The sequence below is a fragment of the Plectropomus leopardus genome, chromosome 8, assembly GCF_008729295.1.
Source record: "Plectropomus leopardus isolate mb chromosome 8, YSFRI_Pleo_2.0, whole genome shotgun sequence".
Classification (NCBI taxonomy): Eukaryota; Metazoa; Chordata; class Actinopteri; order Perciformes; family Serranidae; genus Plectropomus; species Plectropomus leopardus.
Window position 1 is genome coordinate 929,449 of NC_056470.1, and position 12,974 is coordinate 942,422.

General features: G+C 39.3%; 1 protein-coding gene across 1 annotated transcript in view; it reads right to left on the reverse strand.

Annotated features, from left to right (window-relative positions):
- The window catches only part of ntsr1 (neurotensin receptor 1 (high affinity)), a 58,600-nt gene that overhangs the window by 19,329 nt on the left and 26,297 nt on the right, over positions 1 to 12,974 (reverse strand). The window lies entirely within an intron of this gene.

Genomic DNA, 12,974 nt, shown 5'->3' on the forward strand with positions numbered 1-12,974 from the left:
GATCTAATTTCTATTCCCTAAGTTGCAGACTTGAGTTACAGAAATACACTTAGTTTAATAGAAAACTAAAGTACCTCATTATTTGGCAAGTAAGCAAGAGGTGACTGTTATATAGAGAGTGTTTTGATAGATTTAAGGTGAAGTTACAGTTTGAATAAAGAAAATATATTTGCCTGTGTAAAATATACATATTTATTAAATGCATAAGAATTTACCTGCTAGGAGGTCTGGGGATCTATTATTCCTGCTTAAACAAAGTCTTTCTTATCCTCACAGGAGAGCTATGGTGAGAGACTTTTAATCTGCTCCTGTTACCAGTGGAGCTAGGCCCCCATGCAGTGGGCAGCAAGGAGCCAGACTGTGCCTCTTCGGCCTGTCACCCCTGTCTCCACTGGACATGCCACCATGGGAAAGAGGAAAAGCAGCATAGAGCCAGACCTCTCTGGATTCCAGAAGAGCATTCTGAGCATATTACAAGACTATTATAAGATGCATTTTTGATGAGTCTTGCTAGAAAGACTGTGTCAGTGTTTGACCTATGCCAGAAAAAGGCACCGGTTCACAAGAAAAAAAAAAAGGAAGTTCTTTTAGGGCTGCACCATAAATTAATTGTATTAATTAATGCAAATTTGTGGTTTAGGACTATTTTTAAAAGCAATATCTAGATTTTCTCTTAGTCCCTTTGGGCTTCTGTAGTTCATAGGGGGCTGTGCCCTCCCCCCTGCGTTTACCTCAGAGACACACACACAAAACAACATGACAGCAAGACTTAATTACAATGAAGAGAATGTTCCCAAAAAAGGCAGTCTCCTAAGCCGTTTGGAACTGGTTCGGTTTTGCGGCGCCAGATCTCGAACAAAATACAGTCTGCCCCAAAGTTTGTTTAGAAGCTGTTGCAACTAAAGGCAGCAGCACGACCGATTCATTTGATCATCTCAAACAGAGGCATGCGGTCGAGTGGGAGAAATGTGTCTTACTCCAAGATGCACAAGACCGCGTCAGCCCACAAACACCCAGTAAAAAGCACTTTGGAAAACCATTGTTAGTAAACACAGTTTGTCAATGAATTTACAAATGCAAGTTAAGACTCTACCATGCAAAGTGTAAGACAAGGTTCAAACACAATTAATGGGGGTTAGGACGCAAGTGGAGACAGATCTCTTGAATGCTGCAGAGGGTACTCCAAAGATTGGTGCATTTACACAGAGAAAATGGAGGTATCGTTAACCTCTTGGAGATGTTTGAGGTCAGCGACAGCAGAGGTGAACTTCTTTTCCGGCAGGACTTTTGCAACACAAATTTCATTAGAGAGGCTGTCACTGCAGCTTCTGCATGGGGGGCTCAACATGGCGACACCAAGAAAGGATAGAGATTGAGGGAGAAGGCAATTCACTGCCTTCCTGAGATTAAGATTGGTCCCAGGGGAACCTGATCTCCATCTACACAATGGCTCTGTCCAGAATATTAAAAGGAGCCCCCCTTAGAGCCCGGCCAGGAGTCCCTGGAGTTCTGGTGTGGCCTGCGGTGGATACAACAACACTGCCTTTGAACTTATTGTTCTTTTTCTTTGAGCTACTTGAGCAAGGTTATCTATCGAAAAAAATTAGTCAATGAGCTATCATCTCTTTTCTCCCTCAGAGTCTGCACAGACACAATGACTGCCTCCCTAACACGGTACAGGTCGATAAAATGAGCCTGTAGCACTTTCGGGAGAAATCTTCTTATGTCAAAGAAATTATACTCCCTCTAAACCATCAACATCCCTAACGCAGATATCCACTGCTGCTTTTGTAACACATAATGACGATGGGAAAAGCAGTGTGGTGAAAACATGTTTCTGCACATGGCTCTGCCTGCGTTGCATGGACCACTGCGGCTGGTGATTTTAGCTATGGATATAGGGTTATAGGGTTGAGGCTCCATCATGGCTTTGATTAATGATTTTGGTCTGCACTGTAGCCTGGAGTCAGAGAGATGTTTTAAATTTAGGTGGTTATAAATTCTACATCCAGCTGAATTAGATCAAGTGGTCCAATCAGGTGTTCTTAGGAATCCCATCCATCACACACGAACCTAATTATGATTGAAAGATCTTACACATTGCATCTCTCGTTCCATCACTCTTAATGATAAACCGTACATGATCTCTACTATTGTAATTCTTTTTGGTCTTATTTAATACTAAATTAGCCAGTGTGTCATTTTTTTCAATTATTAAGACAAAAACTTTTTGTAATATCATTCAGTTTGGAGTTCTTCACGGGAGAGTTTTCAATAAGTTTTGGAAAGAGGCCAGCAGGGAAATCCTGTTCATCAACATCATCTTTATGTGCTCCTTGCAGGCTACCACAGAGAGGAAGCTCATTAATCGCATATAAATTCACCACTACTCCAAGGCTTTTGACATAACATCTACTTTTTTCAATTAGGTTGGCCCCAGAAAGTTTGCAATAGTTTCCCCATTTGTCTTTCTTTGTTGAATTTATGACCAGGCTACAGCACTCTTCAAATGATGGCGAGATGCAGTGGTGTTGCTTAGGAAAAATGAGTGTAGTGGGCTGAGCTGTACAAACCATTGCAATTATCAGTCACCGCGGCACCGCAATCACTGCTTTGGGGCGTAGTGCATGCTGTAATGGGATCATGAGGTGTGGTGTTAGGGCAACTGGGCTGTGAGGCAGCAGCTTTAAGAGGCACTGGTTCAAAGAGTAGTGACTTCAGACATTGTACAGCTCTCCTACATTGACGACTGCTCTGAAACGGTGACGGTGGGGTTGGGAGGTTTATCAGAAATCGGTGCATGATGACAGCGAGAGAAAGGGTAAGAGCAAAGCCTGGTGAGAGACACATTAAAATCACTGAAAAAAAATTCTCACAAGATTGATTTTTGTTTTAACGTTTTGTATTTGGGAATGATGCCACCTCAACTACAGGGCTTTTATAAAGCATACATATGTACAGCCAAGAACAGCCAAAAAAAATCAACTTAGTAGAAAACTGCCATTGCTGTCTTTTATCTCCATGTTTCATCAGAAATTGAATCAAATACAATGCAAACATATTATTTGGAGATAGTATTTTGAAAGATTGGTTGAATCTACAACAACAACAATATACTTTTTGTTCTGCTCATTCAGCTGAGATTCCATGATGCCCAGACACTGCACATCTGTCCTCTAAAGGTTGTGGAGGATACAGATGGCTTTTGATGCTTCCTCTGCCATTTCTGGGGTCACTAACACTACTTTTCTGTACAGCTGCCACTGAGTTGAAAATATACTATATGCGCATTACACCATTTGTAAGGACCTAGATACTGTGATTGTAAAGCCTTTTATCTCTCCTTATGTTTTGGCCAGGATATAGACTCATCATATGTTGTTGGAGGGGAAATGCTTCATCAGCAACAAACACGTTTGGCATAGGTCCCAGATGTGTGACAGGGAAACATGTCATCTGAACCTGCCCTGACAAAGAGCTCTTCCAAATGCTGAAACAGCCATGGTAGCACCTTAGCTGCTTAAGCCATAAACCCTGAATTCCATCAACCAGAAGTGATACTGTCCACAACAGCAATAAACAAGACTGACAAAGACCACTTATGTCTAATGCTGAAGCCAGGGGTCTGGATCGTGCTTGCTATCCACTGCTCTAGTACTGCTGGGGAAATTTTACCTCCTTGGGAAATCTGCTTCAACTTCTCTGCAGCATTCCCTAGTGAGTGGTGGCATGTATTCTCCTATCAGGTTATCTCATACGATTTCACATACATTTTCACCATTGCTGGCAACTATAATTGAAGGCCAGTAGATCAGCAGTTGCTGAAATACTCAGAGTAGCTCATCTGGCACCAACAACCGTGCCATGTTTAAAGTCACTGAAATCACCTTTCTTCCCCTGTTACGATGCTCGGTTTGAACTTCAGCAAATCGTCTTGACCCTGTCCACATGCCTAAATGCAGTGACTTGCTGCCATGTGATTGGTTGATAAGATATTTGCATTAACGAGCAGTTAAACGGGTGAACCAAATAAAGCGGACGGTGAGTGTACATATACATTGAGTGTGTATATACTGTATGTTACAGAATATAACATAAAAATAATCAAGGGCATTCCTAAATTTGGCATCTGAGTATCTGTTTGAGGCTCGGGTTGTACCAACCGTCATTAATCTAATGTAATTTAATCGTAAAACAAGTATTTTCTTGGCAGAGCAGATTAAAAGTTTCATCAGTGGTGAAAGAGGGATTCAGATCTTCTGCGCTGGTAAAAGTAGTGATACCATGAGGTAGAAACACTTTGGATGCAGGACTTATAATGATAATAATATTAATTCATTTTATTTATAGCGCGCTTTTCAAGAAATTCAAAGAGGCTTAACTCATAACAAAAGCTTACTTAAGTTTGTAATTATAATCAAGGCTAGAATTAGACAGTTATGTGAAATTTAGTCATAATTAGTGGATGTATTTCTGAGTTATGGTCCAAAACATGTTTTGTAAGGTCACAGTGACCTTGATCTTTGTCTGTTGAGTTCTTATCACTTAATCCTTGTGTCCAAGTGGACATTGGGGCCAAATTTGAAAAAAAGACCCTCAAGGCCTTCTTGACGTATTGTGTTTACTAAAGTAAGACAGAGGCAAGATCACAGTGACCTTGACCTTTGACTACTATAATCTAATCAGTTCATTATTGAGTCCAACTGAACATTTGTGCCAAAATTTTAAAGTTCCCTTAAAACAGTCTTGATATATCAGTAGAATTTAAAAGAATGAAACAGATGCAAGGTTGCAGTGACCTTACCCTTTGAACTCTGATCATCAAAATCTAATCAGTACATAAATGATTCCAAGTGGGCATTTGTGCCAAATTTAAAGAAATTCACACAAGGCTCTTTTGAGAAATCACATACAACATTCCAAAAACATAATGCCTCTGGCCATGGCTATCACTGGATGGGAATATTGATTTTGCTGCATAATGAGTACTTTTACTTTTATTCTTACACATTTAGATTGTTTTTCTTTTTTTTGGGGGGGGGGGGGGGGTGTTAATGAGCTAATCTTCTGAATGAGGTAACGAGGTATGTTTGTTAAAATCATAAACTGTTTACAATGAATGAGTGTCATAACTATTCCTAAATTGCTTTTGTCAGATTTCTATAATAATACTGCAGATGAGAAACACTTTCTGTACCTTCCTCGATGGTGATAGCCTCTTGTAATGCTTTGTTGTTGCTCATTTGGGTGAGATGCCACAATGCCCTGACACTGCACTCTGACGCTACACGTGGATGGTCCTCTGTCAGATCTGTCCTCTAAAGGTTGCCGAGGATACAGGTGGCTTTTGATGCTTTCTCTGCCATTTCTGGGGTCACTCACACTACTTTCCTGTACAGCTATTGCCATTGTGTTAAAAATATACTGAATGCATTCCTAGAGCCTTTTTTCTCTGTGGGGAGCCAGGATCACTCTATGATTGCCATCCATTGCCGCAGCAAAGTTGGGAAATTGCACTTCCACTGGAAGTCAGTTGGAAATTCTCCAGCCTTCCCTGTTGGGTGGTGTCATGTATTCTTCTACCAGGCTATCCTATATAGCTTTACACTCATTTAAACAATGCCCCAAACTGTGGAGTGGCCCAAAAAGTATGTATATTTGTTACAGCTACCTGTAACAAATAAACATATTTATTGAATGATATACTCTATCTAATAGAACACAAAATAGAAGAATTTAATGGCATTTCTACATTTGGAATGTGAGTAACTGGCTGGGGCTTGCTTATACCACCAGGGATTCATTTAGATCTAAGATTATTTACATGTTAAAACAAACAGCCTAGCCATTGCTTGGTGGGGCAGATCAAGAATTTACACAATGGTGGAAGAAGGATTCAGATCTTTTACTTAGGTTCTAATACTACGATTTAGAAAACACTTGAATGCAGGACTTGGACTTGTAACAAAAGCGTATTTAAGTAAGTATAATCAAGACAGAATTGGATATTTATGTGAAATATAGTCATAATTAGTGGATAAATTCTTGAGTTACTTTGACCTTGGTCTTAATCCAAGTGGACGTTGGCGCCAACTTTGGATAAATTCCCTTGAGGCCATCGTGAGATGTTGCGTTTACAAGACTGAGACAGATGGGAGGTCACAGTGATCTTGACCTTTGACACTATAATCTAATCAGTTCATCACTGTGTCCAAGTGGATGTCTTTGCCAAATTTGAGAAAGGTCCCTCAAGGTGTTCTTGAAACATCACAAGAATAAGACGGATGCAAGGTCACTGTGACACTGCCCTTTGACTTTTGATCATCCAAATCCAATCAGTTCATTGCTGAGGCCTTAAGGCTTTCTTGAGATATTGCGTTCATGAGAATGAGACGTATGGACATATCGACAACCCGAAAACATTATGCCTCTGGCCATGGCTATCACTGGCAAGGAGGCATAGAAATTTTTTAACAATTAAAGTAAAAGTACTCATTAAGGCTCAAGGCTTTCTTGAAATATCAATTTCACAAGAATGGGACTGATGAATGTTCTGGGGTCACTCACATTGCTTTCCTGTACAGCTACCATTGTGTTAAAAATAGTGAATTTGTTTTCATAGAGCTTTTTTTCTCTGCGGGGAGCCTGGATCACTATATGCCTGCACAGCAACTCCATATCCCTTGGAAATTAATCACAATTTCTCGCCAGCATTCCTTGTTGGGTGGTGGCATTAATTCATCTACAAGGTTATCCCATATGGCTTCACACTTATTTTAACAATGCCCCAAAGCTGTGGAGGGTCCCATACCGTAACTGAAGGCGATGGTCTTAAAGGAAATATACATAATACAAATGCATGTAACAAATATACATATATATTGACTGTTTATACCATAAATAAAAGAACAATGTAAAGGGATTTGAGAGCATTCCTAGACCCAGTGGAGGTGGCAGGAGAAAGGAGAACGATGGCTAAACTATAAAAACATGTCCCACCCCATCCAGGACACTTTGACAACACCAATGTGTAAAGTAGAAAAATTACAGGTCTTTTCTTCCTGCTGTTGTTTGTCCAAACAACTAGCACTGCTCCCAGTAGTCCACATACCAAAACTGACTATCATCAATCATCACCCAGATGCAATACCAGTATACTGAAGTGAGCAATATCTACACTACCTGCAATGTTGTGATTTCAACCATTCAGCCCTTTTATTATATTTTGCTTTTTTCTTTTTCTTTTTACAATCATCAATCATCACAAGATGCAATATCAGTATGTTTATCAAACTCCGCAACATCCAGGCCTGTTCAGCCATTTATATTTTGCTTGTAATTTTTTTGTTTTTTCTTCTATATTGATGCTTTTTGGTTTGCATCACACCTTTGCTGCTGTAACGTTGCACATCTTCCCGCTCTGGGACTAATAAAGGATTAGTTATTCTTACTGGTGCTTCAGTCATTTCTTACATTGTTAGGTGGTTTAATTTACTCTGTAACAATGAATTGTATTTTTATACACTTAAGTTTTTAAAATGTTCATAGTAACTTGTAGATGAAGTCAGAAAATAAATGAATTGAAGTAAAAAGAACAATTTTCCCTCAGAAATGCAATATAATAGAAGAAACTAGCATTAAATTACAGAACCCAAGTACATTTCTGAGATACTTACAGGTACAGGTACAATGCTTGAATTAATGTTCTTCGATTAAATTATGTTTAACAGTGGTGGAAAGCAACAGTTTTAAAATGAATCCTTGTTGGGGCAACCCAAAAGCATAAACCAGATAATCCAGTACAATCTCATTCTAAACTCATGAAACACCGCTGCTTTAACAATGCTTTTGGCATTGCATCGCAAAGCCAAAAGCCACCTTTCCACACCTTACCACGTGCCTCTTTCTCCTAATCTTTGCTGCCTATTCCTCACCATTCATGCCATATTTTTCATTTTTTCAGGCTTGAAGGATGCAATGCACGAGCCTGGTCTCTCGTGCATCTCGTCAAAGAACGATGCTTTGTCAGTGCCCCCCTGCATCAAGCGACACGGAGGTATGAGCGTTTTTTGACGCTCCAGGGAACTTCTATAGTATAAAGAGTAAAGAAGTCCAAATGGGGGTCATGTGACTCAAGTCAACCCTTCCACTACTATCCGCATTTATTCTGCCAAAGCAAAATGTCCCCTTTCATAATGTTAGCAAAAGTGAAATGAATTTGTGTATCTGTTCTGGAACTTAATAGGTATAAAATAGTTGTTGAGGAAAACACGTAGGAGGGGAGGGCACGAGAGGTGACAGAAAACTGAGTGACAGTAAGATGATTCATACATAACAGGAAGAATAATTGCAGCAGAACAAATTGAGTTGGCCACTTTTGGTGCTTTTAAAAACCTTTTTGCAGCGACCGAAATTCATTCCTTTTGATTATGAATATATAAGAAGCTTCCTTGCTTTGTTTGCCCTGGCAAAGTAATGATAAAAACACACTGAATTCACTGACAAAAAACACTCACACTCAATAAAATTTTAATTTCAATTTTTACACAAAAAATTTAAACTGTTTATAAAATGTCAAATTATTCTACCTTGTCCCTTGTACCTTGTTAATTACATTTCATGCTGGAAGAAATGCCATCGGCTTTATGGCTTTTTGACAAGGGAACCAGGAGCATCATCACTGGAGCACTTTAAAGTTACTCTATTTTTTATATATTCATTCTTGTATATGTTAACAAATGCTACTTACATAAAATATACTAGATTTTTTTTCTTTAGTCCATTTCCAATGTCTGAATATACTTTATATGCTAAGAATAAAAGCTGACTGCACTATGAAAGGAAGTACTTGCATTATCATGCTGTTATATTATCATTAATTCAATGAAAAAAAGGGAATAATCTGGAGATGTTTTTTGCTTAAAGGTTGTTATACAATGGTATTACTGGTACGGCCCACTTGAGTGTGTGACTTCCCTGCCATTTTTTAAGCAATTCAAAAGTTCCATCGAGAAACACTCAAACACTAAATGAAATAACATTTTATGTTCAAAGGTGTGTGTGTGTGTGTGTGGTCCGAGCAAGGGTGCAGGAAGATGGGGGATATGAAGTACAGAAGGGGTCACTGCCCCCCCCATTTTACATCCTGCATGCTTTGCTGTAATTGGAGAGCTTGTGAACAGGAAGTGGGTGTCATCCTGTTTTCTGAATTTTGAAAACTGGGCCAGTAGTTTTTTTCTGTAATCCTGCTGATGAAGTAATCAAACAAAAACTGAACACAGAACCTCCATGGTGGCGGTAATATGGTTTTGTCCTGGTGGCTCATTTAACAATGGTGCCCTGGATTTTACGTAGATACAACATGCATACAAAAGCAAACATTTGATATGCAAATAGTGTTGATAACTAATTAAAAAGCAATCAGTGTGTTGAATCATGGAAAATCCATTAAGAAATGTTGAACACATGCCGAGTGAGAGGAAGAGGGATGAAGGGCAGGATAAAAAAAAGTGTTTGAGCAAAATAGGTAGGAGGAGAGCTTACAAGAGGTGAATGTACAGTGGGTTACACTGAGAATACATACAAGAGAAAACTGCACCAAAACAAATGGATTTGGCCACTTTTCGTGCTTTTCAAAACCTTTTTGTATCTACTGTAATTAAGTCCTTTTGATCAAATAAATTTGACATATGAATACATCAATAGTTTCTTTGATTTCCCTGGCAAAGGAATGATGAAAACATATTGACATTTCTTTTTTAAGCAATTCAAAACTTCCGTCAAGAAACACTCAAAAACACTCAATGAAATTACATTTTATGAGTGCCAACTTTGATCAAATTTGGAATGGAAAGTTTTGCACAAATCATTTTCTTCACACTGTGCTGCCTCGCCGTTGCTAGAACATAAAAGAGGGAGAATAAGGTGAGCAGTGAGGATTAATAAGAGAAAAGAATGGAGCGAGGAGGTGCTGCCAGACGTTGATTATGACAGCTGACTTCTTACTAGAGTTCCTGTAAAACTGTGAGGAGCTGTCAGGAGATATTGTTGAAGAGAGGAAACGTGAATGGATGTGTGAGGTGTTCATTTGTGTAGATATTTGCTTAATCAATGTACCAAACAGCTTCTATATTAGTATTTCCCGATAGCATTCCCTTAACACCTACTACTACCACACACATACACACACACACGCACGTACACATACACAAAGATGCAGTGCTGTTGTTTTTCCGAGGGATAATCACCGACGAAAAATGTTAATGGCTTTAATGAACAGGCTGGCTGACTTCTGAGGGTCCCCTGCCTCCTTGACAGTGTTGACTGATTAGAGTTGAAAAGGACAGCAGAAAAAAGCAACAAGGCAAACCCTAGTCTCTTCAGAGTGAGACGAAACCTGGGCAGAAAAAAAATATGAGAAGCAGCCAAAAACTGGCACGGCTAATTCTGATAATTGGGGCTGAAGAGCAAGGAAATTGAGATATTAGGCAGAAGTGATTGGAAGGGAAAGGGTGAAACACCGTGAAAATTATTACTCTAGCGAAGTTTTGACATTTTGATGCATACAGCATAATTGAGGTGTAAGGTTACACAATCTTTAAATTAATATGTTGTAGGTGTACAAAGAGGACTTTGGTGTCTCTGGCACTAACTGCTGCCAGAGCTTCAGCTGTGTACAATATATAACTCTTATCAAGTGTTGAGGAACCAATCTTTCTAATTCACCTCCTTGTCACTAAAGATTTACGACTAACTGTTATAACACAAGTCTGGTGGCTTCCCATCCTGATAAGGATACCCATGTATTTTTCATCAAATGCTGTTTTTCTTTTGGGTTTCAAAGGTAAAAATCCCATTTTACTACGTCTGTGGACACAGTTGTTGGGTCACAAGAGTGTCACATCACTTGCACTAAATTTTCCAGGAACTTGTGTGCTAGAGATGTGCATGTTTGTATCTGTATTTTTTTGTTTGGTTTTCCTGTCTAGATTGTCGGGGTTCTGGGATATAACACCAATAAGACTAAATGCAGCCAAAGAAGGAACCCAACGCAGAAAAACGAGACACAATTTACTAAAATCTGCTATAATTTCACCATATAGAACTTTACAAGACCTCAATGACAAAACAAGTTCCTTTAAATATGCATGGTTGGCTGTAGGACAGAGAGGACTTTTGACATTATGGCCAGCCATGTAACACTACAACAACTACAAGTGATACCATGGGGCCCAAAAAAGAACTTTCCCAATAGACTTACATAAATCAAAGTTTTTTGTGCATTTCACAGTTTCCATGAAACAACTCCAGTGTTTCCTCTACACTCATTTAGGAGTGGCGGCCCGCCACTCCTAAATCCTACCCGCCGCTCCTTCAAATGTCGTTTTTTTTTGGTTGTTTTTTTTTTTTTTTTTTAATTGCAAATACACCACCGCCGCATCACAGCACAGTCCTGCACTGCGTTGGGTGTCGCGAGTGCTGAGGCAGATAACTATCTTGCTCCATATCTACTCTTTGGGGTAGATACCACCGCCCCCTCCCACCCCCCAGCAGAACTAATTGGTGCCGACGTTAATTAGCTACTCGCATCCAGGCATCAGGTCGGAGAGTCAGAGGAGTGTCGGCTTGAAAATAGCGTGCAACTTACCGGAGAAAAGGTAGACTTATTAGCTTAAGAAAACTTATAATAGATTTTATTAATTATTAATTAAAAAGCTAAGGTTACGTAGCTTAAGTTAATTGGGCCCGGTGCTAACTCAACTCAGTGTCGCTAACGTGAGTAAACTAATTGATAGCATTAAGCGATATACACACCATGATGTAACTGCTGACAGCATTTTCAGATGAGCTTGTTCAAATATTTTTCAAAGAAGAGAAAGACACCTGATGAGGATGGCGCTAGTCAGGTATCATTAGCCTTTTTACTGACTCAAATTATGATGGTTAGGTAAAAAATTATGTTCACACTTGTAATCAAATGTGACGTGAGTGTAAATTATCTAACGTTAATGTTTTATGTAATCGTATAAGACAAGTAACAGACAGGGAGGAGCAGTGGAACAAAGTGAAGGAGAGCAGATTACAGGAGGGGGAGTGCCGAGTGAAGGAAGGAGCAGGAGAGCAAAGTGATGGTGCAGGAGAGAGAGATGAGAGTAGAGGAGAAAAAACATAAAGGGAAACACAGGCTATCAGGCTGGGACCCTAAATGGGTTGAAAAAAATAAATAAAAAAATAAATAAAAATTATTGTTTCTATTTGTAGGTGAAGACTGACTTGAGAAACAGGCTGCAGGGGGATCACCTTGCAGCATGTATGCTGCTGAGCATCAACGGGCCACCTCCTGGGGAATTTCCGTACAACAGAGCCTTAGAGCTGTTCTACAAAAAAAACCAAGAAAAATCCATTGTTCTGAGCCTGGGTGCAAACTTTGCCACTGATTACAGCCCCATCAAGAAATTATTATTTATTGTTTTTATTATTTTATTGTTGAATTTTTGTTATTATTTTTTATTTTTACATTCAGCCTTTAAAAAGCGTCATTTGTTTACGCCGCCACGGCTCCCCGGAGAGAGCCTGCCCCCGCTGCTGAAAAAAATCCTAGAGGAAACACTGAACTCTCTCACTATCAGGAGTTGATCTGTTTAATTTAATAACTATTGGAGAGTCTAGACAAGCTGTATTCATTCCGATTCCTGTTAGCAGAGCGCTAAAGCAGAATTTAGCCACGTGGCCAGTTAAAGTCTGCAGTGCTCTATTTGGCCAAAAATACTTGCTTAAGAAGAATATTTACTTAAGAATACTTAAGAAGTCAAACTTTTGGGCTTCATGTGCCAGCTTTTTATAGGATTAAACAGGACCCTGTCTGGTCAATTTTTTTTTCTTTATAACTCACTCATTTACATTTCATTAAGGCCTAAGGTTAAACATATTTATGGGTGCAACTCCTCTTCTTTGAGTCAGATGACAAATATATC